Below are 24845 nucleotides of genomic sequence, written 5' to 3'. Positions count from 1 at the left end.
CAGATAATTAAAAGCCAAAGGACTGGAAGAAAAGAAATGTTTTTGCCTGGCACCCAAAGATAAGTAATGATGGTGTAGACTGAGCTCCTCCCTAGTGAGAGCATTTTTGTATTTTTGTGCTATGAACCACCCTGAGATCTTTGGATGAAGCATGGTATACAAATTTAATAAACACATAAATAAAGCAGGGGGCCACCACTGAAAAGGCTCATCCTTGTGTTGCCGCCCTCGGAACCACTATGATGTCAGGTGACCTGACTTCAAAGGAAAGAAAGGTTTGCTTGGAACTTCCGAGAACAGCCAATCAGCAAACCTCCATTGTAGCAGGGCAGGGCTCCTCCCATCCCAGTGCGTGCTGAAGGCAATCCCAGTGTGCGCCACATTTCGAAGGCCCCGAAAGACTGCCCCTGCTTGCCAAGTAACAACTGGAAGCATCCTTTAAGGACCCTGATTGTGCCTTTGTCTTTACCCTTTCCACGCATGCTACCACACATGGTGTTAGGCATGGGGCAGCTGCACATGGCTTGGGGAAAGCAACCTTGCGGGTCAACGTGGACTCCTGCCAAGCCCAAACAGACCTCCTTACTGCTGCTATAGTCTCCCACTACAACAGAAGGGGCGCAGCCAATGTAGTGCCTTCCAGGTGTTTTTTGACTCCCAGCTTCTACCAGCCTGGCCAATGGTGAGCAGGAATGGAAGCTGTAGCCCTGCAGCATCTGGGCAACTTTCCTATCCCTGGTGCAGGCCTCCTGGCAAACAGCAGGGAAGCTTCTTGTCATTTGGAGGAGACTGCCGCCACCTTCTCCTCCTCTGATATACATGGGCAGCAAGGCTAGGACCCACGTACCTACGGGACCACCTCTCCTGGTATGCCCCGCGGAGGACATGAAGGTCCACAAATGACAACACATTGGAGGTCCCAAGTCGCAAGGTGGTTATATTGGTTGCAACTAGGGCCATGGCCTTTTCAGTACTTGCCCCAACTTAGTGGAACGCTCTGTCACAAGAGACTAGGGCCCTGCGGGACTTGACATCTTTCCGCAGGGCCTGCAAGACAGCTGTTCTGCCTGGCCTTTGGTTTGGACTCAGTCTGACCCTTATGTTTCCCTCCCCTTATGGTTTTGATGAGGCCGCATTTTAAATTGCATTTTAACCCGTATTTTAAATTGGTCCCCCCCCCATTATGTTTTTACTGTAATTGTTAGCCACCCTGAACCCAGCTCTGGACGGGGAGGGTGGAGTACAGTGGTACCTCGGGTTACAGATGCTTCAGGTTACAGACGCTTCAGGTTACAGACTCTTCTAACCCAAAAATAGTACCTTGGGTTAAGAATTTTGCTTCAGGATGAGAATAGAAATTGGCAGCGGGAGGCCCCATTAGCTAAAGTGGTACCTCAGGTTAAGAACAGTTTCAGGTTAAGAATGGACCTCCGGAACGAATTAAGTTCTTAACCCGAGGTACCACTGTCTAAATAAAATGTAGTAGTAGTAGTAGTAGTAGTAGAATTTTGTGGTAGGCTTGTCACTTTGTCACTTTGAAAATATGTCCTAGTCTACCCTAACATCATCTTCTTCCTAGAAAAGATGATAAAACAATTTTTTACCATTGGAGATATTCTTTCCCGAGAGAAGTATTGAGAAGGCAAAGTAGGTGAGGGATCTTCCCAAAGAAGGAGGGATTGTAGTGGAGATGGAAAGAAGGAGAGAGAGAGAGAGAGAGAGAGAGAGAGAGAGAGAGAGAGAGAGAGAGAGAGAGAGAGAGAGAGAGAAGAAACTCCTGTAATTCAGATCTACTTTTTAGGAATGCAGTGGGACTTGGCAGAAAACACCATCTGTCAGTGGCAGAAAGTGTAAATTTTAATCTTATTAGGAATTCTCAGCTTAGGTGAGGCAATAAAAGCCTCAGCCGTTGCCAGTCTGCTGTGTCTATCTGTATACAAAGGAGGGGATTGATTTTTGCTAAGTACATGACTCCCAGAGCATGTGGCGCTGCTTGCACTATTAAAATAAAACCAGGCAAATCGGCAACAGCCAACAGGAACCCTCACTGCACTTATGTGTCTCTGGAGAGCCGCAAAATGCTGTCTCAGAGATCTTTCTTCTTCCACCTTGCAATGGAAACAAAGTACCCGACAATAAGATTAACACTCTCCTTTTTTAAAACAAAAACAACAAAAAGCCAAGCTTCTTAGCAAGCGTTTTCGATGCCCATCACCTAATATCAATTAGTCACTGCTAAGGTTGCCAGCTGCCAGGAATGCTACCTGCTTGTTCAGTATTTAAGCCTCAGGTGTGGCATCAGGTATTTTGTTGGCTAAACAACATTGTTGGAGACGAGATGAGTTGTTAAAAAAATATCATTTCCTATTAGCCTAGGGTGGCCATGTGACATCCTTGTTTGTTTGTTTGTTTGTTTGTTTGTTTGCTTGCTTATTATGGAATTTATATCCTGCCCTTCAATCCAGAGGAAGTCCAGGGTGGCAAACAATTTAAAAAGAAAAACAAATTAAAGTATTCCAAAAGGAATTACAGTTTTAAAAAAATGTAAAAACAGTTACGGTTAAAAACATTATTCCATCCAGTGATACCTGAAGAAGTAATGTCTGGGGTGAGGACCAGTTTTAGAAACTGTGATATGAAAGCTAGGAGCTAAAGGCACCTTTAAACCTAGATTGTGGGCGCTACAACGGAATGTCTAGGTGCTTTTTTTTGTAAGAATAATACAAAGCTGAAAACGAATGGACTGCAGCTAAAATCTTATATTCATTTTTCATATGGTCAAGTCCTCATCTGAAGACTGCAATAAACAAAGCCATTCTTCTCCTGCCTGCTCCCCTGATACAGTGGTACCTCTGATTATGAAATTAATTCGTTCTGGAGGTCCGTTCTTAACCTGAAACTGTTATTGACCTTTAGCTAATGGAGCCTCCTGCTGCCGCCGCACCACCGCTGCGCAATTTCTGTTCTCATCGTGAGGTAAAGTTCTTAACCTGAGGTACTACTTCCCGGTTAAAGGTAAAGGGACCCCTGACCGTTAGGTCCAGTCGTGTCCGACTATGGGGTTACAGCACTCATCTTGCTTTATTGGTCGAGGGAGGCAGCGTACAGCTTCCGGGTCGTGTGGTCAGCATGACTAAGCCGCTTCTAGCGAACCAGAGCAGTGCACGGAAACGCCGTTTACCTTCCTGCCGGAGTGGTACCTATTTATCTACTTCCACTTTGATGTGCTTTCGAACTGCTAGGTTGGCAGGAGCAGGGACCGAGCAACGGGAGCTCACTCCGCCACGGGGATTTGAACCACCGACCTTCTGATTGGCAAGCCCTAGGCTCTGTGTTTAGACCACAGCGCCACCCGCGTCCCACTTCCCGGTTAGCGGAGTCTATAACTCGAAGTGTTTGTAACCCAAGGTGTTTGTAACCCGAGGTACCACTGTATTCTTATGAAGGTCCCTTCTCCAGTTCTCAGAGAGTAGCTGGAAGTGGGAGGGCAGGAAAAGGTCCTCCTTTTGTCCCAGCAGTGGCAGTTTTCATCTGAAATCTTAGGCGCAGTACTGCTCCCAGAGCTCAGAAACTCCTCGCATTAATGAAATTCCCTGTCGCAAAATGCGCCTAGTACAAGGGGAGTTTCGAACACTGGTGAGGAGTTATATTTCTATATGCATTTATTTCGTTTCTGCTCTGCCCCTCCTCCCAAATGAGCACAGGGTGTCATAGAGCATAATAAAAATACAATCATTGTAACAAATGAAAATACTGAAAACAACTGTAGAAAAACAATTGTCAGCTTAAAAACTGTTAAATATCACAGCTGGCATGGAATATGGTAGGAGTGGGGAACCTCAGGCCGGGGGGGGTGAAACGTGGCCCTCTGGGCCTTTCTATGTGGCCCTTGGAACTCTCCCCAGGCCACCACCCCTGACTGCCACTGCCTTGACCTTTGAGTGTTTTTGCCTGACTGGAATGTGTCCTTGCACTCGGACTCTTGCTTGGCTGAATGGAGGATAGAGAGGGGTGGGTGACTGTGTCTGTAGAGGACATCTGAAGTTTAGGGAAGTTTTAATGTTTGATGTTTTATCGTGTTTTTAATATTCTGTTGGGAGCTGCCTGGAGTGGCTGGGGAAACCCAGCCAGATGGGCAGGGTATAAATATTATTATTATTATTATTATTATTATTATTATTATTATTATTATTGAAACTAGCCTTGTATATGGAATGTCTGGGGCATTCTGTAAATAAAATAGTGACTGGAATCCTGTTCCTCAGAGTATTTGTGATGGAATGAATGAAAGCCGAACCAACATTGGCCTGGACAAACCAGTGGTCAGACTCATCATCTGCGTCATATGTTCAACCAGTTCCACTGTCTGCCACCATTGCAATGACACCATTCATCTAAATGTCCAATCCAAATCTCATCATCATCTAAATGTGTGTGTGTGTTTTAATACTGTGTGTGTGTAATGAATTTCAATACTTGGTCAAATTTTGATCTCATGACTTGCAATGAGCAAAATGTTGCTGGCTCCGGCAATGCAAAATGGCCACAGATGAGGCCAATTGCCCTTTGCTGCTATGAAACAGCCTGACCTCTATCACACCTGGCACTCACTCTTTCCTGTGATTCATTTGTGTTATTCCTACAGGCTTTTCATATTATTATAAAACAGACCTGGTTAATTTATAACCGTGTGCTTTGGCAGTGATATGACCCCTAGACATATTTTCTTGCAAAGTTCAGTTGGAGTTGATAAGAACAAAGAAGGAGTTGTCACGCCCTGCACTATTCACTCCTAGGCTGTTACAGGCAGAATTAACAGGAACAGATTGTCTTGAATTTCCAAGGACTAATTATATCTCCTATTTTTTGTGTCCTCCTTTGCTGTGGTGTCTCGAGGTTGTTGGGTTGCTGTTGTTTTTAGTAACAAATAAAAAACTTTAATCGAACAGGAAGTGTGGTTCCAATACCACATGGCCCAAACTGTTTATTTCCTCATGTAATTAAATTTCCCTGCATAATTTATTTCTTGGATTTCTTACTTGCCCTTCACCGTAAAGTCAGAAGCTAAGTTACGACAATATAAAAATACAAGATTAAAATCAGTTAAAATAATTTACAAGCAGAAGAGGCCCATGCTTCCAAAATTATGTTGGCAATTAAGAAACTGCCCTTCCATAATAGAATCATAGAACTACAGAGCTGGAAGACACCCTGAGGGTCATTGAGTCCAGTGTTTTTTGGGCAAAGGCACACTTGTTTCAAGAAAAAAATCACAAGGCACACCACCATTAGAAAATGTTAAAAAAATTAACTCTGTGCCTATATTGACTATATATAAAGTAATTCTCTTGAATAGGAATCAAATAAACACAAAGAAAGTATTTTATAATTACTTTATTATGAAATAGTAAGTAAACAGAAATATGAAAAATTATAAAATACTTTATTTTTAAATCCTTTGAATTTTTCAATTTTTCCCACTGCACACCAGGCAACATCTCGTGGCACACTAGTGTGCTGCGGAACAGTGGTTGAAAAACACTGATCTAGTCCATCTCTGGTTTTATTTTTTTGGCATTATATTTTACAGTACAGATTTATTTATGAGTGTTGTAAACCACTTTAATTTATTGTTAATAATAATAATAATATAAATATTTTTATAAACAAATAAATCAGGTTTCATAAGAACATAAGGTGATGGATCAGGCCAATGACCCATCTCATCCAGGCTCCTGTTCTCACAGTGGCTGACCACTGAAGACACACATCTGTGGGAAGCCTGCAAACTGGACATGAGCGCAATAGCACTCTGTTAAAGTCGAGGGTACAGATACAGTGGTACCTCTGGTTACGAACTTAATTCGTTCCGGAGGTCCGTTCTTAACCTGAAACCACTCTTAACCTGAGGTACCACTTTAGCTAATGGAGCCTAGCTTTGTCACTGTGCCACCACTGTGTGATTTCTGTTCTTATTCTGAGGTAAAGTTCTTAACCCAAGGTACTATATCCGGGTTACCAGAGTCTGTAACCCGAAGTGTTTGTAACCCAAGGTACCACTTCTTCAATAACTACATACAGTCATACCTCTTGCTACATTCGGTTCAGGTTACGTCTTTCCAGGTTGCATCCCGCAGTGACCCAAAAGTACCGGAAAGGGTTACTTCCGGGTTTTGCCACTCGCGGATGCGCAGACGTGCAAAATGACATCATGCGCATGTGCAGAAGCGGTGAATCACAACCCATGTTTACGCAGATGTGCAGACGTGGGTTGTGTTCCTTTCAGGTTGTGAATAGGGCTCCAGAATAGATCCTGTTCACAACCAGAGGTACCACTGTACCCTTCAACTGTCATGATTAAATCATGGCATCCCATTTTGGGGTACTGCTAGGGACTGGACTGAGGAGGAATGGTGGGAGCCACCACCTTTTTTCTGAACCTTCCCAAGGGCAGGAGGACAGAATTGATTTAGAACAGTGGTTTGCAGAGGGGCATAGGCCAGAGGGGGAAAGCTGGGAGATACTGGGTGAGGAACAGCTAGAAGAGGAAACACCAGGAGAGAGACAGCTGGCAGATTCAGTGTCCTTGGACAACATTTCTGACCCCCCTTCGCCCAAGACTAGACAGAATTGGAAAGTGATAGAACAGTAAGCGCAAGTACAACAAGCTCAGATTACCTGATGTAGGAGCAGTGGCGTAGCGTGGGGGGTGCAGGGGGGCCGGCCGCACCGGGTGCAACATCTGGGGTTAGGGGCGCAAATCCACGGGTTAGGGGGCACAAAGTACTTGCCTTGCCCTGGGTGCTGACAACCCACGCTACGCCACTGTGTAGGAGTGATGTAGATTAATGGGGACGGAGGGGGTAAACCTTTACTGGGAGTAACACCATTTTCTAGAGAGATATGCATTCCTTTCTCTCTTGCTGTGATTATTAAAGAGCTTATCTGGTAAGAACGCTCCTTCCGTTTGATCTGTTTATTTACTGCCACCTGGAGAGGGATCCGATTTCCCCAAAGCCTGACAGAGACTGTGCTCTCACGTTCAGGGTGTGATCTTGCATGGGATTGCAGTGTCTAAAGCCATGCATTTTGGGGGTGCTGTGATCTCACACAGTTCACATGACTCATGCAGGAGAACATCCTGGAAGATGTGCATCCCTGTTTTCTGCAGTAACTTGTTGGAGGGTATTATTATCTTATTATATTTACACCCTACCTTTCCTCCAGGAAAGATGGCATACATGGTTCTGCCCCTCCCCGTCTCATTCTCCTAACATCCTTTTGTGGTGGGTTAGGCTGAAAGAAGAGACAGCTTCATGGCTGAGAACCTAGATCTCCTAGCTTCTAGTCCAGCGATCCTCCCTCTATTGTGTGGGCAGGTAATCCCTCCCCTACCTGGCCTGGTCTCCTTGGCAATGCTTCCCCCAGATGGGATTGGGCAAATGACTGAGGTAGGCGGAGACCTCCAGGTATCCCACCTGAGGAAAGGCAAGGCCAAGTCTATGCTGTTGGAGCCGCTCCAGATCTAGGGGCTGCACGTGTCCACGCAAAGGGCGCCCCCCATTTTAAGCAGGGAGCGGTCATTATCTTATGATATTTACACCCTACCTTTCCTCCAGGAAAGATGGCGTACATGGTTCTGCCCCGCTCCGTCTCATTCTCCTAACATCCTTTTGTGGTGGGTTAGGCTGAAAGAAGAGACAGCTTCATGGCTGAGAACCTTGATCTCCTAGCTTCTAGTCCAGCATTCTAACCAGTATACCATACTGGCTCATGTCACAAAAGCTATACAATGAAAATGCCACATGCACCTCTGCAAGGAGGGAATTCCACAGCTTAGCGACTGCCACAGAGAAAGTCGTCTCTTGGACCACCACATCATCTCCCCAAACTTCAGAGGGTGGTGGAACTTCCAAGAGGGCCTCTCTACTGAGCTTAACACTCAAGAAGGTCTGCAGGGAAGGAGATTTGTCTTTCAGATATTCGAGGTGTAAGTCACTTAGGTTTTTGAGCACTCAGTTGATGGGTGACAACGTGCCTACTAGGCTTTTGTTAAAACAGACGAACGTTTCCAGAAGGGGATTTGGGGCATTTGTTAAAAAATAAATGGTTTCAAACATCACAGTCAATTTGCAAGCAGTACAGATTTATGCTCTTTTGGGGGGCTTCCTCAAATTTCCCCAGACATTTTCTTTTTCCTGAGGAAAAACACTCAAATTCACTTTGAATTTTGCCTTAGGCAGGACACTGAGGGCAAGCCTGATATCAAACTCTTTATTAGATACCAATTTCTGGGATGCTGAACCAGACAGTTGCCTTTGTGCCTTGGAGCCCAGAGCTGGTCTGCTCCTAAGAGTTGTTGACAACCCATTCCATTTGCGACAGTAATGAGCAAAGAAGTTGAAACTCATCTCAGCGGGGGGTTCCACAGACAGTCAGCTGGCCTTGGGGTCATCTGAAGTGCAATGTCAGTACCGCTTGCATATACTAGTAGCCAGCCATGCTTTTCCCCCCATTCTTTCCTAATACCCCAGGCTTTGATTGCTACTCAGTGGTAGGAATGGCAAAGACAGCTCTGCAACCCTGACCTTGTAGGCCGACCGCAATGACTCAGTGGCACGCTGCTGCTAAAGAGATTTCTTTTCCTTGGGAAATCATAAGCCACTGAATAATTTCCATTCCTATTATTATTCTAAGGCCTACGGCAAGATGACTGTGGTTACAAGTGGAGCAAGGATTGCATGTCACTCCCTTGAATGTTGAACTCTCTTCTGTGCTTGGAGTTAACAGTCTGAAAAAGAAAAATGTACAGAGCCAAATATAGCCCAGAAATTCTCCTACCCATCACAAGAATCTGTCTAAGGTATTAAATCTTCACTGGTTTCATAAGCGATAAAGTGAAACGAAAACATTCCAGGCATATTCTCTCTTTAAGAGAGAGAGAGAGAGAGAGCACGTCCTGTTGGGAACAGCAACAGAAAGAAGAGCAAGAGGAAAGTTTAGGGGAAATGGGTTGGCTTTTCCACTCCTATCAGGGTGGTGTAAAAATATGAGCCATAAGATTTCCAGAATAGACAAGATTCAGAAATAGCATCTGGAATGTTTTTCTCAACTGAGCTTCAGGTGGTTCAGACTTTGGGTTTTGATATACACAAGATACCAGAAATTTGGATGCCTTTCTTGGAGTTTGTCTGAAGAAACACGGATGACGGCATTTGTAGTCCAACAACATTTGAAGAGTCACCTGTTACCAGTCTCTAGTGTAAACACAACAGAGTCATTGATGCTGCGATAGACGGCTCATCCCTGCTTCCATTTGTTGCATGATTCCTAGTCATGGGTTCTTTTTTTGTCCCACAAATGTCAGTTGGGTTTTCTGCATATTGACTTTTGTTCCAATTCAGCAGTAAATAGCAGGTTTGTCTGGGGAAAGCAGCAGGACACCCCCCCCCCCAAATCTCTTGAATCCATGACTAGAAATCACGGGGCAAGTGTGGATGAGGCCAAGATAGGAAAGCTGGGCTTTTCCCTACAATTCACAGAAGCAAACCAAGATTGTTCCCAGTTGTATATTCTGTGAAGAAGAAGAGTTTTAATTTGATATCCCGCTTTATCACTACCTGAAGGAGTCTCAAAGTGGCTAACAATATCCTTTCCCTTCAACAAACACTCTGTGAGGTGAGTGGGGCTGAAAGACTTCAGAGAAGTGTGACTGGCCCAAGGTCACCCAGCATGTGGAGGAGCGGGGACACGAACCCGGTTCACCAGATTACGAGACTACCACTCTTAACCACTACACCACACTGGCTCCCACTGTGGGGAGCCTCTACTGGTTCTACCTCCCTGTGGGTATTTTTCTAGATAGCCTATGTTTCTGGCAACTGGAAGGCCATAGGTACTCCCTCCCTGCTCTAACAAAAAGTCACATCTTCTGTTTATTCATCTCTATTTGGCTTCTTTTCCACAGAATTCTGTTCTGCCTAGAATTCACAATGTTCATAATTTGAAAACTCATCTTTTCACACATGTGGCGCTGTGGTCTAAACCACAGAGCCTAGGGTTTGCTGATCAGAAGGTCGGTGGTTCAAATCCCCACGATGGGGTGAGCTCCCGTTTCTCGGTCCCTGCTCCTGCCAACCTAGCAGTTCGAAAGCATGTCAAAGTGCAAGTAGATAAATAGGTACCACTCTGGCTGGAAGGTAAACGGCGTTTCCATGCGCTGGTCTGCTTCACCAGAAGCAGCTTAGTCATGCTGGCCACATGACCCTGAAGCTGTCTGCAGACAAATGCCGGCTTCCTTGGCCTATAGAGTGAGATGAGCGGGCAACCCCAGAGTCATCTGCGACTGGACCTAACGATCAGGGGTACCTTTACTTTTTTCTATCTTGGTTACAATTCCTTCCTTTTTCCTGCTTTTCCAGAGTGTAATAATAATAATAATAATAATAATGGCACAGCACTGAAATGTAGGCGCTATTTAGATCAATAATAATCTACATTATCATAGTTGGTATCCTTTAGCACTGAAGCCATATTTCCTGCCTGCAATGTCTGGCTGTTACTATAATGCTGTCCATTCTTTCCCACAATGGCTCTGCCCACAAGTGTTGACTCTGCAAAAAACTAAAATAAAAATAAAAATGGCAACATATGGTGAGTCCTTCTAGAGTTCCCTTTCTGGTTTTGTGATGTTTAGAAATAAACATTGGCAGTGGTTTTTCAAGAGAGTACTTGATGGTTGCTTTCTTCTTCTTTTCAGATGGTGTCAGTAGTCTGTAAACTCTTCCTCCAACAGACTAGATATTAATTTTGGCACTTAAAATTGGACAGACTTGAGAAACGGGTCTATTCACAAATCGCAACCTCTATTATTTATGAATGGTAGCTTGTTTGTAGTAGTTTAATACGCAAAGTGTCTGCTTCCCATGACCACTGAGATACCTCAAAACCTGTTCTGGTAGAGGCTTTTAAAACCAATTACTGTTAACAGGTTCAGTGGCCGAATCAACATTTTTAGTGACCTGAATAAGAGTTGTCAATTCCTGGCTATCTTAGGAACTTCAAACTCACCTGCCCTTCACCCCAGCAGGTGACTGTTTAAACAACAGCAGGGACATCTTCTCTGTCTATTGTCAGTCATAGTTCCATAGAGAACATGAGTCTATGAATTAACCCTAATTAATCTTCAAAGGGCGTGTGGTTTAAACATCTGGGAACTCCTTGTTGGGGAAGAAGGCGAGGACTGTTAGCTCAAATTAACAATCCTGGAAGAATGACTATGACCAGTGCTATTTTTCTAGAAAGAGAGGTGCCATAACTCACCATGAACGCCTCTTTTGTTCTCTTAGAATGACAATGGTTCCCACCTGAGAGGTGCTGGAACTGAGTTCCAGCTGGAAAAAAGTCCTGACTATAACTTATATAATAATATAATAATAATTTATTATTTATACCCTGCCCATCTGGCTGGGTTTCCCCAGCCACTCTGGGCGGCTTACAACCAAATATTAAAAACAATACAGCATCAGACATTAAAAACTTCCCTAAACAGGGCCACCTTCAGTTGTCTTTTAAAAGTAAAATAGTTGTTTATTGCCTTGACCTCTGCTGGGAGGGTGTTCCACAGGGCAGGCGCCACTACCGAGAAGGCCCTTCTAGCAGGAGGTCTGTGATGAACAAGGTCAGAATCAGGCCACCTAACCTTCGGCACAGGGATGCAGGTGCGCTGTGGGTTAAACCACAGAGCCTAGGACTTGCGGATCAGAAGGTCGGCGGTTGTGCATTGCTACTAATGGGATCTTCCTTCCCGGAGCAATTAGCAGTTGGAGTGTGCGTGTGAGAGTTTTCATTAAGGCTATTTTATTTCCTTGCATGACATGGTTCCTATCCTGATCTCTCCCCGCCCCACAACTGCTCTTTGCAAAGTGAGAAACAAATATATTGAATGCACACACACACACACACACACACACACACACACACACATATATATACACAGACACACGTTTAACATTTCATCTAGTTTGGTCCTTTGGCAATTGGCTGCTGTTTTTGATGGAAAGTTGCATGACAAAAGAAAAGGTATTTTTAAAAAGACTGTCAAAATTGAAAGTTTATTTACTGCCTCTCTGCAATTTCTGGTTTTTGAATGTGTCAGTACTCAGGTCTGGTCAAAACTATAATTTTGCTCTAGTACACACACACACACACACACACACACACACACACACTGAATACACATATCCCCCACCTTAACAATGGCCTGTGTAGATAACTTTTTGTTCTCATACTTTCTTGATTATTTCATTGCATAAATGCACACTCTCTTCCAGCCTCCTCCCTCTGCTTTGTTGATTCAGAGAACATGGACTTAACCTTGACTTTGGGGTCAATGCTTTCTGCAAAGTGTACAGTCAGCAGAGAATACGGGAGAAAATCAATGTGGAACATATTACCGAATATGATGCTCAGGCGTTACTGCTTGGAAGTCATGCCTGGAGATGGAAGCAACAGAGGTTATTTTAAAAGGAGAGCATGTCAAAGGAGCTCTTTCATTTGGTGTGCTTGCTTCTTATTCTTCATCAGTTTTTGACCGCAGCCTCTCCTCTCTCTTTTGTGAAGAGGTTTCTTTTATGTTTCAGCCTTCAACTCGGTGGGAGGCTAAGTGGAGTCATGGCTGTCTCCCTCAGCTTCACCGGGGCTGGGTAGCTGGCAATGGAATTAATAGGCTAGTTTTTTATTTAGAGCATCTATAAACCAGTTGCTCAACAACTTCTCCAAGTGGTGTACAAGTCCTATTCTTTACAGAGCATGAATAAAATAAAAAAGAATTATTATTAATATTGATTTGTATGCTTCCCTTCATTCGTAAACCTCGGGGTGGTTGACATCTTAAAATAAACAAACCAATTAAAAACAAATTTACATAAAGCCATAATTAGAAATAAAGATAAAATCAAGATACAGCCTTACCCACTTTGGAAGAATGCCTGGACTTGGTTGAGATGGTGAATTTAACATGTTTAATTAGAGAAAAACCATGACTGACATGTATTATGGACTGGAAATTTGTTATGTACTTTTTGCGTGGAAGAGAAAATGAATGTGTAATAGCTGGATTTGAAGATTGAAAAAACACTGGTTTATAGTAGATAGAATGGTTGGGTCCTAAGGAGTGAATACTATATTTAGCTGCAGGACAGAGAGCCAGAAGTCCTCTTATTCTTCTTTATTTTTCTCTAATCTTTTCTCTCTCTTTCTCTTCTCTTGCTTTCGCTCTCCTTTTCGTGTCTTTTTCTCCTTCCTGTCTTTCTTCTTATTTAGATTAAATAGCTGTTTAACACCCGTATATTATAAAAATATACTTTGTAATGGGTATGGGTTTTGGGGGGTAAATCTCTGAATAAGTATCAATAATAAATAAATAATAATAAAAAAATCAATGAAACCATCTAAGACAAATCTAAGGTCCCATCTGCACCATACATTTGTGGCCATGCGGAAAAACCTTTAGAACATCATAACGCTCTTGGGTACCACATGGATGACCCCAAGGCTAGCTAGTTCAGCTGCATAATGCTAGGCTAGCGAGTCCTTTGTCTATTTCAGCAAGTGCAGGTGATATAATAGTGCAGAGGATAGAAAATGCACTATTAAGTGGGGCTGAGATCGTCTTACCCACCCCACCCCACCCCGCAAAACAAGTCGGTTTCCATGCAGATTTTGCATTCTGTACAGAATATCCCCGGCCAAACCTGACTTCCAGCTTTTCCACGGAGCTATCAGAAGCCTGAATACTCCCATTTTTCTCTGTATGCAAAATCTGTCCGCACAGTCCGAGTTCTGAATACTCCCTGTCCTACTTTCCACACACACCCTACAAATGACCAACACTGCTATGCTAAAAATACACCTCAATTTCAAACGAGCTGCAGGATACTGTCTGAACAAGCTACAGTTGCTATAGGTTGTCAGCTTGATCTGCCTGAACATGGGCAAAAGTTTTCCCCTGGGCATGCCAGTACAGTGTGGGAAAACCACATGTAACCTTTGCAGGCATCGTTCCAGGAATGTGCTGTGCATGCATGTGTGCCTGTTTTGCCATGTGTACATGCAGTGGCCAACGACTATAAGGCACAGAGACCTTCTTGTTTACTGACGAAGGTCACAGAAATTATGTACTCCATTCTCCCCAAAGAAGGGCTCTGTGGATGAGCAAGCAACATAGACTAGAACACGGTTTCCCAAACTTTGGTCTCCAGCTGTTTTTATAATAATAATAATAATAATTTATTATTTATACCCCGCCCATCTGGCTGAGTTTCCCCAGCCACTCTGGGCGGCTCCCAATCAAGTGTTAAAAACAATACAGCATTAAGTATTAAAAACCTCCCTGAACAGGGCTGCCTTCAGATGTCATTTGAAGATAGGATAGCTGCTTATTTTCTTCACATCTGAAGGGAGGGTGTTCCACAGGGTGGGCGCCACTACCAGAAGGCCCTCTGCCTGGTTCCCTGTAACCTCACTTCTCGCAATGAGGGAACCGCCAGAAGGCCCTCGGCGCTGGACCTCAGTGTCCGGGCTGAACGATGGGGGAGGAGACGCTCCTTCAGGTATACAGGACCGAGGCTGTTTAGGGCTTTAAAAGTCAGCACCAACACTTTGAATTGTGCTCGGAAACGTACTACGGACTACGACTCCCATCATTCCTAGCTAGCAGGGCCAGTGGTCAGGGATGAATCCTACATGGCAATGCTGTTTAAACAACATTTGATTCGGCTCAGTTGGTTAGAGCGTGGTGCTGATAATGCCAAGGCTACAGGTTCGATCCCCGTATGGGACAGCTGCATATTCCTGCTTTGCAGGGGGGTTGGACTAGATGATCCTTAGGGTCCCTTCCAACTCTACAATTCTAAGATTCCAAGATTCAAGATGCTTTGCTCCCGGAGGAAGTTCAGTTGTAGCAAAGAACACAGAAAGGATGGAAAAGAGCCCTCACAGTGCAATTGCCCTGTCGAACAGCAGCAAACGCTCATTCAGATCTGTAACTCAGGCCTTCCTGCTTTCCCTGTGTAATTAGGTTGTTTCCATGGTAATGATCTAATTATGGTCTTCTTGGCTTTGTGTAATCACATTTGCTGTGTTTTGGCATTTGATGATTCCGCTCCCCCCCCCCAACACCTTTCCTTATTTCTGAACCAAAGCACTTGGCAACTCCGTTCCCTTTCTCTTAAGCTGAATAATGACTTTTCGAGAAGAAAACCTTGCTGACTTCTTCTTTTGCTTCTGCTAAAAAAAGAAAGGAAGAAAAAGAAGGATAAGGAGTGCGAAGAGGCAGGGAAGCACCATGTTTCCTTCTCCCTGCTAAAAGAGTTTTCAGCATAGAATCATAGAATCATAGAGTTGGAAGAGACCACAAGGGCCATCAAGTCCAACCCCCTGCCAAGCAGGAAACACCATCAGAGCACTCCTGACATATGGTTGTCAAGCCTCTGCTTAAAGACCTCCAAAGAAGGAGACTCCACCACACACCTTGACAGCAAATTCCACTGTCGAACAGCTCTTACTGTCAGGAAGTTCTTCCTAATGTTTAGGTGGAATCTTCTTTCTTGTAGTTTGGATCCATTGCTCTGGGTCCGCTTCTCTGGAGCAGCAGAAAACAACCTTTCTCCCTCCTCTATGTGACATCCTTTTATATATTTGAACAATTGTTCCATGGACTGGAATTGGCACACGTAGCTTGTGAACCACCAAGCCAAGCTCAGCCCATTCTCTCTGCATGGTGGTTTTGCTAGGGGCCAGGCTTGCCTGAGATGCTTTGCTGCCTGAGGTGAAAAACAAACATGCATTTCATGTATAGAAGTCCCCCATCCATCCCCGCACTAGGACTACCTGTTGGGCATTAGATCTCTCAGATAGGCTGCATTGCTGATTTTCCTACCCTGGGGATGGGAAACCCTTCACTTCTGGGCAAGCATCAGAGGTTCAGGCACCATCGGTGGAGCAAGTTAATGTAGTAAATTTTACTACTACTACTACTACTACTACTACTACTGCTACTAATAATAATTTTATTATTTGTACCGTACCCATCTGACTGGGTTGCCCCAGCCACTCTGGGCAGCTTCCAACAAAAACATAATAAAACATTAAACATTTAAAACTTTCCTATACAGGGCTGCCTTTAGATGTCTTCTAAAGGTTGTATAGTTACTCATCTCATTGGCATCTGATGGGAGGGCATTACACAGGGCGGGCGCCACTACCGAGAAGGCCCTCCCTGTAACCTCACCTCTCACTAAGAGGGAACCACCAGAAGGCCCTCAGAGCTGGACCTCAGTGTCTGGGCTGAACGATGGGGGTGAAGATGCTCCTTCAGGTAGGCACCCACTCCATCCAGGCAACCAAAAGGCGATATTATGGTTCAAGGGCAAATTCCAGCCAGGCAAAAACATTTATGATGTGGAGCATGGCCTGTGAGGGGTATGGCTTGGAAGAGGAGAGTGGCCTTGAGCAAATTCTGAGGGACAGGTAGCGATTGGGGGGGAGGGCTACAATTGGACCCTGGGCCTCAGATTCACTGCCATATTCCTTGTGCCAGATCTCATGAGTCTTCACACTTCCTTGAGCTGGTCAATCCAGTGGCGTAGCAAGGTCAGGTGGTACCTGGTACGGAAAATTTATTGTCACCCCTCCCCCCACATTGAAATGTACTTGGACTCCCAAGAGACTGCGATCCACTCACAGCAGGGGGTTACAGGGTTACAGGGTCCTGAGTTGAGGGAGGTTCTGCTTCTCTCCTTCCAGTCACCCTCCGCTTGTTTGATCACCTGCTTCCTTCCTCTCCCTGCCTGCCTGCATGCCTCCTACAGCAGCTCAGGGGTGCAGGGCTGTCAAAATGAAGGGAGAAGGGGGGAAGGCCACCAGCAAAGCGGCGCAACTCCACCCCTTCCCCGACGGATCACCGTAGGTGGAAATCAGGGGCAGGCGGCATGCTGAATGTCACCCCCCTCAGTAATGACACCCGGGGCGGCCTGCCCCCACCACTCCCACCTTGCTTCACCCCTGGGTCAACCATTTTGATTGTTCAAAGAAAAGAAGACATGTGTTCTATCTAACCTTGACAGTAGGAAACCTGGAAGGAGGGAGGAGATGAGAAACCAGCTACCTTTTACCCTGATAAGCCATGCAGAGTCAGAGTTGCCTTCTGTCAAGGCACCCTAGAAGCGACAGAGATGTTTGTGGGAAGCTATTTGATAAGAGTTACTATGGCAATAGGAAATCTCCAGGGAGGGGGAAATCAATTAAGTGATATAATGGCAAGAAGCCAAGAGCAAAAAGCCAAATTCCTCTTTTGGGTTACACAGGAAGTTCTGAACAATAATGAGCCCAGAAAAACAAAGGCCCCATCTCAGACAGAAATATTATCTCTCAAACAACACAGGCTGCCAGGGATTTAACTTGGGGTCTTCTGCATTCAAGACTCAGGTGTTCTACCACTGAGAAATGGTCCTTCTCCATTGGGAAAGAGTACTGCTCTTCCAACTTCCTCATTCAGCTCTGTGTATGTACTTCTCAAGGAAGAGGAAAAGAGCAACCTTCTCCACTCCATGACCAAGGTGGCAGTGAGAGACGGCACCTAGAGATTTCATGGATGCCAGGGAAAAACTTCAAGAGTGCCATTGAAAGCAAGTTGGAAAGAATCATCTGCTGCTGTTCATCTTCAGCATCTGATAATTGCAGGGATATTGCCTCTAAATCTGGAAATTGCATTTATTGTCATGGCTACTGATTGATATATCCTCCATGAAATGAAGGCTGCTTGGATCTCAGCCTGTCACTCATTATTGCAGTAAGATAATTGCACCATAAAAGGGTCCACTTGAACAACACTGAACCAGTTATCAGGTGGCTTTGGAACCACAGCCAAAATTAAGATGACTGTGATTGTGTACAATCCATATTTCCAACAACAGCGTTAGGCATACTCAGATGCTTCAGCCAAGCTGGTTCCAGCAAGAAACGTCAGAGAAGGCACATGGCACAGGTCTTCCATTTACACTGTGTGCTGCTAAGTGGCAGAGGCTGAGCCAAGGCTTGCGCAAAGATTGCTTTCAATTTGGAGGTGCTCAAATTAAAACTGACACAAGGCAGCGTTAGCTTGTGGGCTGAAGATGCCCCTTGTTCATCAGATAACATTAACAGGACAATCAATACAGCCAGATAAGTGTATGCCTTCAGGAATCCAGGAAAACTAAAGCCTGCATCAATGTGGTCTACACAGTTTTCTCTGACAACTCATAAAGGTCTCATGCGATGGAAACCTATGAATGTCCATTGGTCACGATCCAAAACTGTGTGCATGTATTAGGGGGAGTATAACTTGAGAGGTTAATGTGCATAACAACCACCCATTGTGCATATTGACCAAGGAGAATGTGCACCCAATCCAGGAGCGTCTCCACCTCCATCGTTCTGCCCGGACACTGAGGTCCAGCACCGAGGGCCTTCTGGCGGTTCCCTTGCTGCAATATGCCAAGTTACAGGGAACCAGGCAGAGGGCCTTCTCGGTAATGGCACCTGCCCTGTGGAACGCCCTCCCACCAGATGTTAAAGAGAAAAATAACTACCAAACTTTTAGAAGACATCTGAAGGCAGCCCTGTTTAGGGAAGCTTTTAACGTTTAAAAGGTTATTGTATTTTAGTGTTTTGTTGGAAGCCAACCAGAGTGGCTGGGGAAACACAGCCAGATGGGTGGGATATAAATAATAAATCATTATTATTATTATTATTATTATTATTATTATTATTATTATTATTGTCATAAAGAGGAAATTGTGAACATTTCCCGGTCAGTATGCAGTATCACTAACAGCTCATGAAGAATGTGCATGTAATGACTGAATTCTGTACATTCTCGGGCCATTAAGCATAATCAACAGGTCTTGAGGAATGTGCATATATCAACTAAATGTTGTATGTTCTCAGTCAATCATTATGCATAATCCCCAGCAGGCCTCAGGGAATTTACACGCTGCCACACTCCAGGCAAATAGGCACATTCTCCAGGCAGTATGCAAAATCTCCAAGAAACTTGTCTTTCTTCCACGACATTTTGTTCAGAAGTCTGCAGTCTGCACCCCCACCTCCACATGTGCTGCTTCTAACCCACTGCCAAATCTTACATGGACCACAGCGTACCTTTCCCACTGACCAGCAGGTCCAAAGAAAGAAAATTAGAGCTCTGGATAAAAATCAACTTCTCCTGTAGTCCAAACCCCTGACTTTTCACTTTTCTTAGCGATTTATCCACCCCGACTATTGATGCGTCATCATTCTCCAAGTATTTGGATCCTTATGTATCCAAATGGAGCAATCTGTACATATATGCAGGCTAGAGGGGAATCTAAAGTTTTGCAGAAGTACATATAAAAAAACCTTGTAGAAAAAAATATAATGGATGGGCGGAGAGACCCCGAAACAGCCTGATGAGGGCTAAGCCTGATCAGCGGCCATGCTGGCTGACTGATGGAGAGCATGGGCAGTGCTTTTTTCCTAGAAAAATAGGTGTCGGTACTCACCATGCAGTTGTTATAGTAAGTGCCACACTTTCTAACAACAAAAAAAGAGGGGTGCTGCTACTGCGTACCCTTGAGTACCCCCAGGGAGAAAAAAACACTGGGCATGTGGGAGTACAGAAAACAATGGGGAAGGTCAAAGCGGCGAGACTTTTATCTGCACAAAGATGGAAAGATTCATCATTACCTATGATGGAGGAACGGTTTTTAAACTTACAGTGGTACCTTGGTTCTCAGATGTCTTGATACTCGAACAACTTGGAACCCAACACTGCAAACCTGGAAGTTAGTGTTCCAGTTTGCGAACTTTTTTTGGAAGCCAAATGTGCTCTGTTTTGAGTGTTACGCTTCCGATTTGAGTGACACACTTCCATTTTGGGTGACACACTTCCCAGTTCAGCTACTGATTGATTGTAAGACTTCAGTACATTGTTTATTGCTTTCATTTTATGGATCAATAGTCTCATTAGATAGTAAAATTCATGTTAAATTGCTGTTTTGGGGGTTTTTTTTAAAAAAAAGTCTGGAATGGATTAATCCATTTTGCAATACTTTCTATGGGAAAGCGCACCTTGGTTTTAGAATGCTTTGGTTTTGGAACAGACACATCTTTTGGAAGTTGACATATCTAATCAGAGAAAAAACATTGTCGATATTACTAAGGATTGGAAACTCCTTATAGGCTTTTTGCATAAAAAAAGAAAATGAACTTAGGATATCTCGGTTTTAAGACTGCAGAAAATAATGGTTTATAGAAAGCGGAGTTGTTGAATGGTATTGTGGAGTGGATGTTTTGAATACTCTTGACAGACAAAGAATCTGTTCTCTTTTTTCTTCCTTTGTCTTCTTTTCTTTTTTCTTTTCCTTCCTTTGGTTTGTGGTTTTATCTCTGATATAAAAAAATGGATATTTGATATTAACCTTTGTACATTTTCTTTCAAACCTTAATAAAAAAATTATTGGAAGAAAAAGAAAGCAGGAAGGTGAATGGAGTATTCTAGGAGAGGGTATGGCTGGATGGAAAGTTGAAACGAAGTACTCCGCACCGGAACATTCTGCCTTCAGGTGCCCCGTGCAGCTGCCCTTTTCCTGAGGCATCATATGTCGAAGAATCTCTGGGGAAATGGACTTCATACTAGAAGTAGCCCAAACATGAATAATAATCCACAGACTTCTGTGGCCGTGAGGGTCATCATGTCTCCTGTATGTCAGGTCTGGAAAAGACTGTCACCAGAAACGAACTGTTGGGAAATCCTTTAGTGTGTCTGTGTGCTTAAAGTGCTGAGGCAACGGATATCATTATCACTAATGCCTTACCATCAGCCCGAGACTGGAAGTGAGATCAATTTCATAATAAATCAATCCCAATTTCCAATGTGCAACAGCTTTATCTGCCGGGGCTGACTTGCCAAGGACAGTGAGATGCCAAGGTCAAATCGAAAAAGACAGATCACATTTTCAGCTTTCCCTTAAAACATTTCTTTAGCCATCCTGAGGCACAGACCCCAGCGGACACTTCACAGTTTATTTACCCAGTCTGTACATGTTCTCCTGAGGGAGGTTTTTAATCTGTCAGTGGGTCTGCCACAGTAGGAAGAGCCTATTTAGCACTCTGCATGCATGGACTGAAGCAATTGTTTAACTTGGGTCAAGAGTTTGCCCTGTGCAATCCGGCCTTTCACAAAATGGTGCCCTTGGAATGTTATTGGGCTCCTGCTTCCATCAACCAAGGCCACACAACCACTTCTCAGGAATGCTGGGAAGTGTAGTCTGAAACATCTGGAGCAGCATGGCCCAACATGGGGTCCGGACGCCACATGTGGTCCTTCCCAAAACCTAGTGCCTTACTTGTCTGGATTTAGGAATGTAGCATTTTGGCCTTGCAGTCCCCAACTGAACTACCCCACATGTGACAACACATTTTGTGGCTCACAGGTTCTGTGTTGAAGTACTCTTGTAGCCCACTTGGAATGAAAAGTTGGACTGATTTGGAGGAACCAGTGTGGTGAGGAAGCCTGATCTAGTATAGAAATAAAGAACATACCCTCCAACATTTCTCTGATGAAAGTAGGGACGTCCTACAGTGGTACCTCGGGTTACATACGCTTCAGGTTACATAAGCTTCAGGTTACAGACTCTGCTAACCCAGAAATAGTACCTCGGGTTAAGAACTTTGCTTCAGGATGAGAACAGAAATCGTGTGGCGGTGGTGCAGCCAGCCGCAGCGGGAGGCCCCATTAGCTAAAGTGGTGCTTCAGGTTAAGAATAGTTTCAGGTTAAGAATGGACCTCTGGAACAAATTAAGTATTTAACCCAAGGTACCACTGTATTCTTGGGACGCGGGTGGCGCTGTGGGTTAAAGCCTCAGCGCCTAGGGCTTGCGGATCGAAAGGTCGGCAGTTCGAATCCCCGCGGCGGGGTGCGCTCCCGTTGTTCAGTCCCAGCGCCTGCCAACCTAGCAGTTCAAAAGCACCCTCGGGTGCAAGTAGATAAATAGGGACCGCTTTCTAGCGGGAAGGTAAACGGCGTTTCCGTGTGCAGCTCTGGCTCGCCAGAGCAGTGATGTCACGCTGGCCACGTGACCCAGAAGTGTATTCGGACAGCGCTGGTCCCTGGCCTCTTGAGTGAGATGGGCGCACAACCCCAGAGTCTGGCAAGACTGGCCCGTATGGGCAGGGGTACCTTTACCTTTACCTTACCACTGTATTCCATAATGACAATTTTGCTATTTATACCCCACACATCTTACTGTTTCCGGAGAGCCAGTGTGGTGTAGTGGTTAAGAGCGGTGGACTCATAATCTGGTGAACCGGGTTCACTTTCCTGCGCCTCCACATGCAGCTGCTGGGATGACTATTAGTATACTAATACTAATAGTACTAATAATAATTCATTTTATATCCCATCCTTACTCCTGAAGGAGTGCAGGGTAGCAAACACGTCAATAATAAAACATTTTGCAAAAACATTTAAAAACAGTCTAACAACAGTCCAAAAAACAGTTATCTCGGCTGTGATTCCTGCAGGCCTTTTCCCACCCACCTAGGAGGGAAGGGCCTGACTGACTCCAGCTACAAAAGCTGAGGCTGTAGAAGTTTGAAATATTTAATGTGACTTTTTTTTGTTAAGTTTGCTATGTTAAATGTGCATTCTGTAGCTGACCTACATCCTTTGTAATATTTCATTTTGAAATCTTTAAGATAACATTTTAGTTTCCTGTTAATTAGCTGGCTTTGAATATATATGTTATATTTGACTTTCTTCTGTCATGTTTTTCTTCTGGATTGCTTTATGGTTTAATGCAGGTTGCAAATAGATTTGAGATTTCCCCCATCCTAAAAATATAAAGCCTGTGATTCCCCCCCCCTAAAAAAATAATGTTTCGGGGTACTCTCATTTTCCTACTTATATTGAAATACTGCCCCTCAATGAAGCCAAACTCAGATTCACAAAACTTTTAGGGGAAATATGTATCCCTGTGTACCCCCAGAAAAAAAACCCCACTGTTATAAAGTGGTATAGAAATGAAAAGGAAATGAATAATATGGAACTACAAACTTCTGATGCTTGTAGACTGTCAACCCAGGTCAACCCAGGTAGGACACTGAATCCTCCTGGACAGGAAGAAGTATCAAAGACTTCCTGTTCTGGTTGAGCCTCACAGTCTTCCTCAGCTCTATGTAATCTTCGAAGATGAGCAATTAAATAGGCCTGAGATGGTATGTTTGGTTTTGTTGGCATCATCAGAGATTTACAACCTCTTCTGGACAATGACAGTTCTCTTTCTCAAGCTCTAGGAGGAAGAGCTTTCATTGCCTACAGACAGCCACCCAATCTTAAACGACTCCTCACCCACAATAATACAGCAACCAGACTTAACATGGACACTGGGACCACACTGGGACCAGAGCCTGCAATAAACCCAGATGCCAACTTTGCTTCCACATACACCCAGACCCACTGGACCCAACAACATCAAACATACCATCTCAGGCCTATTTAATTGCTCATTTCCTCAGCTCTGGTATCCTTCATTATTTGTTGGTCCTGTCTCCTGGTTTGACCTCCAGCCCTGTTTTCTGCTTCATTACTCCTGGGTACCAGCTGGATTCCCAGCTCAGCTCATATTGTTACCCAGGGCCCATCTCAGCTACACAAGGCAACCTAAGAAATAAAGATAAAGGCATTCTCTTCATCAAAGAACCTCTTCCGAGAGCTCATAACCTGATTCACCTGCAGGGATTGGTCCTGACTCATGGAAATGCTTGGTAGATGAATGCCGAATACAAAAACAAAAGAGTATAAAATCATCTCCTGCTGCTTTGGAAAGTTCTGCCTGTCAGTTAGAATTCTTGCCACCAGTTTGGTGCCTTTAAAAATAAAACAGAGTCGCTAACAATATCTCCTCCAGTTGCTTTTGATGTATTTAAAAGGTGGGAAAAGACACATTAAAAAAAACACACAACTGCTCTGGTAAATAACAAGGAAAAGGTCCACAGGCTTTATTTTTGCTATAAAAAGGGTAGACAGGAGAGGCAAAGTAACCTCTTTGCATTGATTTTTGGTGGTGGTGAAGGAAAATGAACTGCAGGAGGGGGAGAAATTATCCTTAATGGATGTCTGGTTTGTTTGCTTGCTAGGAAAGACAAAACCCTTGGATAGTAACAATCATTTCTTTGGACTTGCTGAGACAGCATGTCTGAGAGAGCTAGTGTGGTTTAGTGGTTAGAGTGTTGGACTTGGACCCGGGAGACCAGGGTTCCATTGTCCACTCTGCCATGAAGCTCCCTCTTTGGGTGATCTTGGGCTACTCAAAATTATAAATAATTTTATAAGTTGTGTGTCCTTGTTTCTCAGTATGATCCTTTTGTATGTTTTGTGGTATTTTATACATTGTGATTTTGATGTGATTTTTATTGGTTACAGATTAGTCATTCTCTACATATGAGTAATTAGTAATACTTTACTGTGATAAGTGTAAAGTGTTTAATTATTATTTCTTATGTTTAATTTTACTGTTTACTATTAGATTTTAATGAATTATTTAATATTGCTTTATTTTGTATAAACTGATTATTTTAAAGCTATTGCGACTTTTTGTATTGGATCAGATTGTTACTATTAATGTTTGGTGTTTTATTATGTTTTTATATGTATTGGAAGCTGCCCAGAGTGGCTGGGGCAATCTAACCAGATGGGTGGAGTATTATTATTATTATTATTAATTATTATTATTATTATTATTTATTATTATTAACTGAATTCAGC

The 24845-nt window shown here is 43.9% G+C and overlaps 1 long non-coding RNA gene across 1 annotated transcript; it reads left to right on the top strand.

Annotated features, from left to right (window-relative positions):
- Nucleotides 1-557: 557 nt before the first annotated feature.
- Nucleotides 558-12840, top strand: LOC309370005. Its single transcript, XR_014168342.1, has 3 exons — nucleotides 558-682; nucleotides 8698-8863; nucleotides 12360-12840. It is a non-coding gene; the product is annotated as an uncharacterized lncRNA (long non-coding RNA).
- The last annotated feature ends 12005 nt before the right edge of the window (nucleotides 12841-24845 follow it).

Source organism: Podarcis melisellensis, assembly GCF_964234715.1.
Source record: "Podarcis melisellensis genome assembly, chromosome: 5".
Taxonomy (NCBI): Eukaryota; Metazoa; Chordata; class Lepidosauria; order Squamata; family Lacertidae; genus Podarcis; species Podarcis melisellensis.
This window is presented reverse-complemented; position numbering and strand designations above follow the sequence as displayed.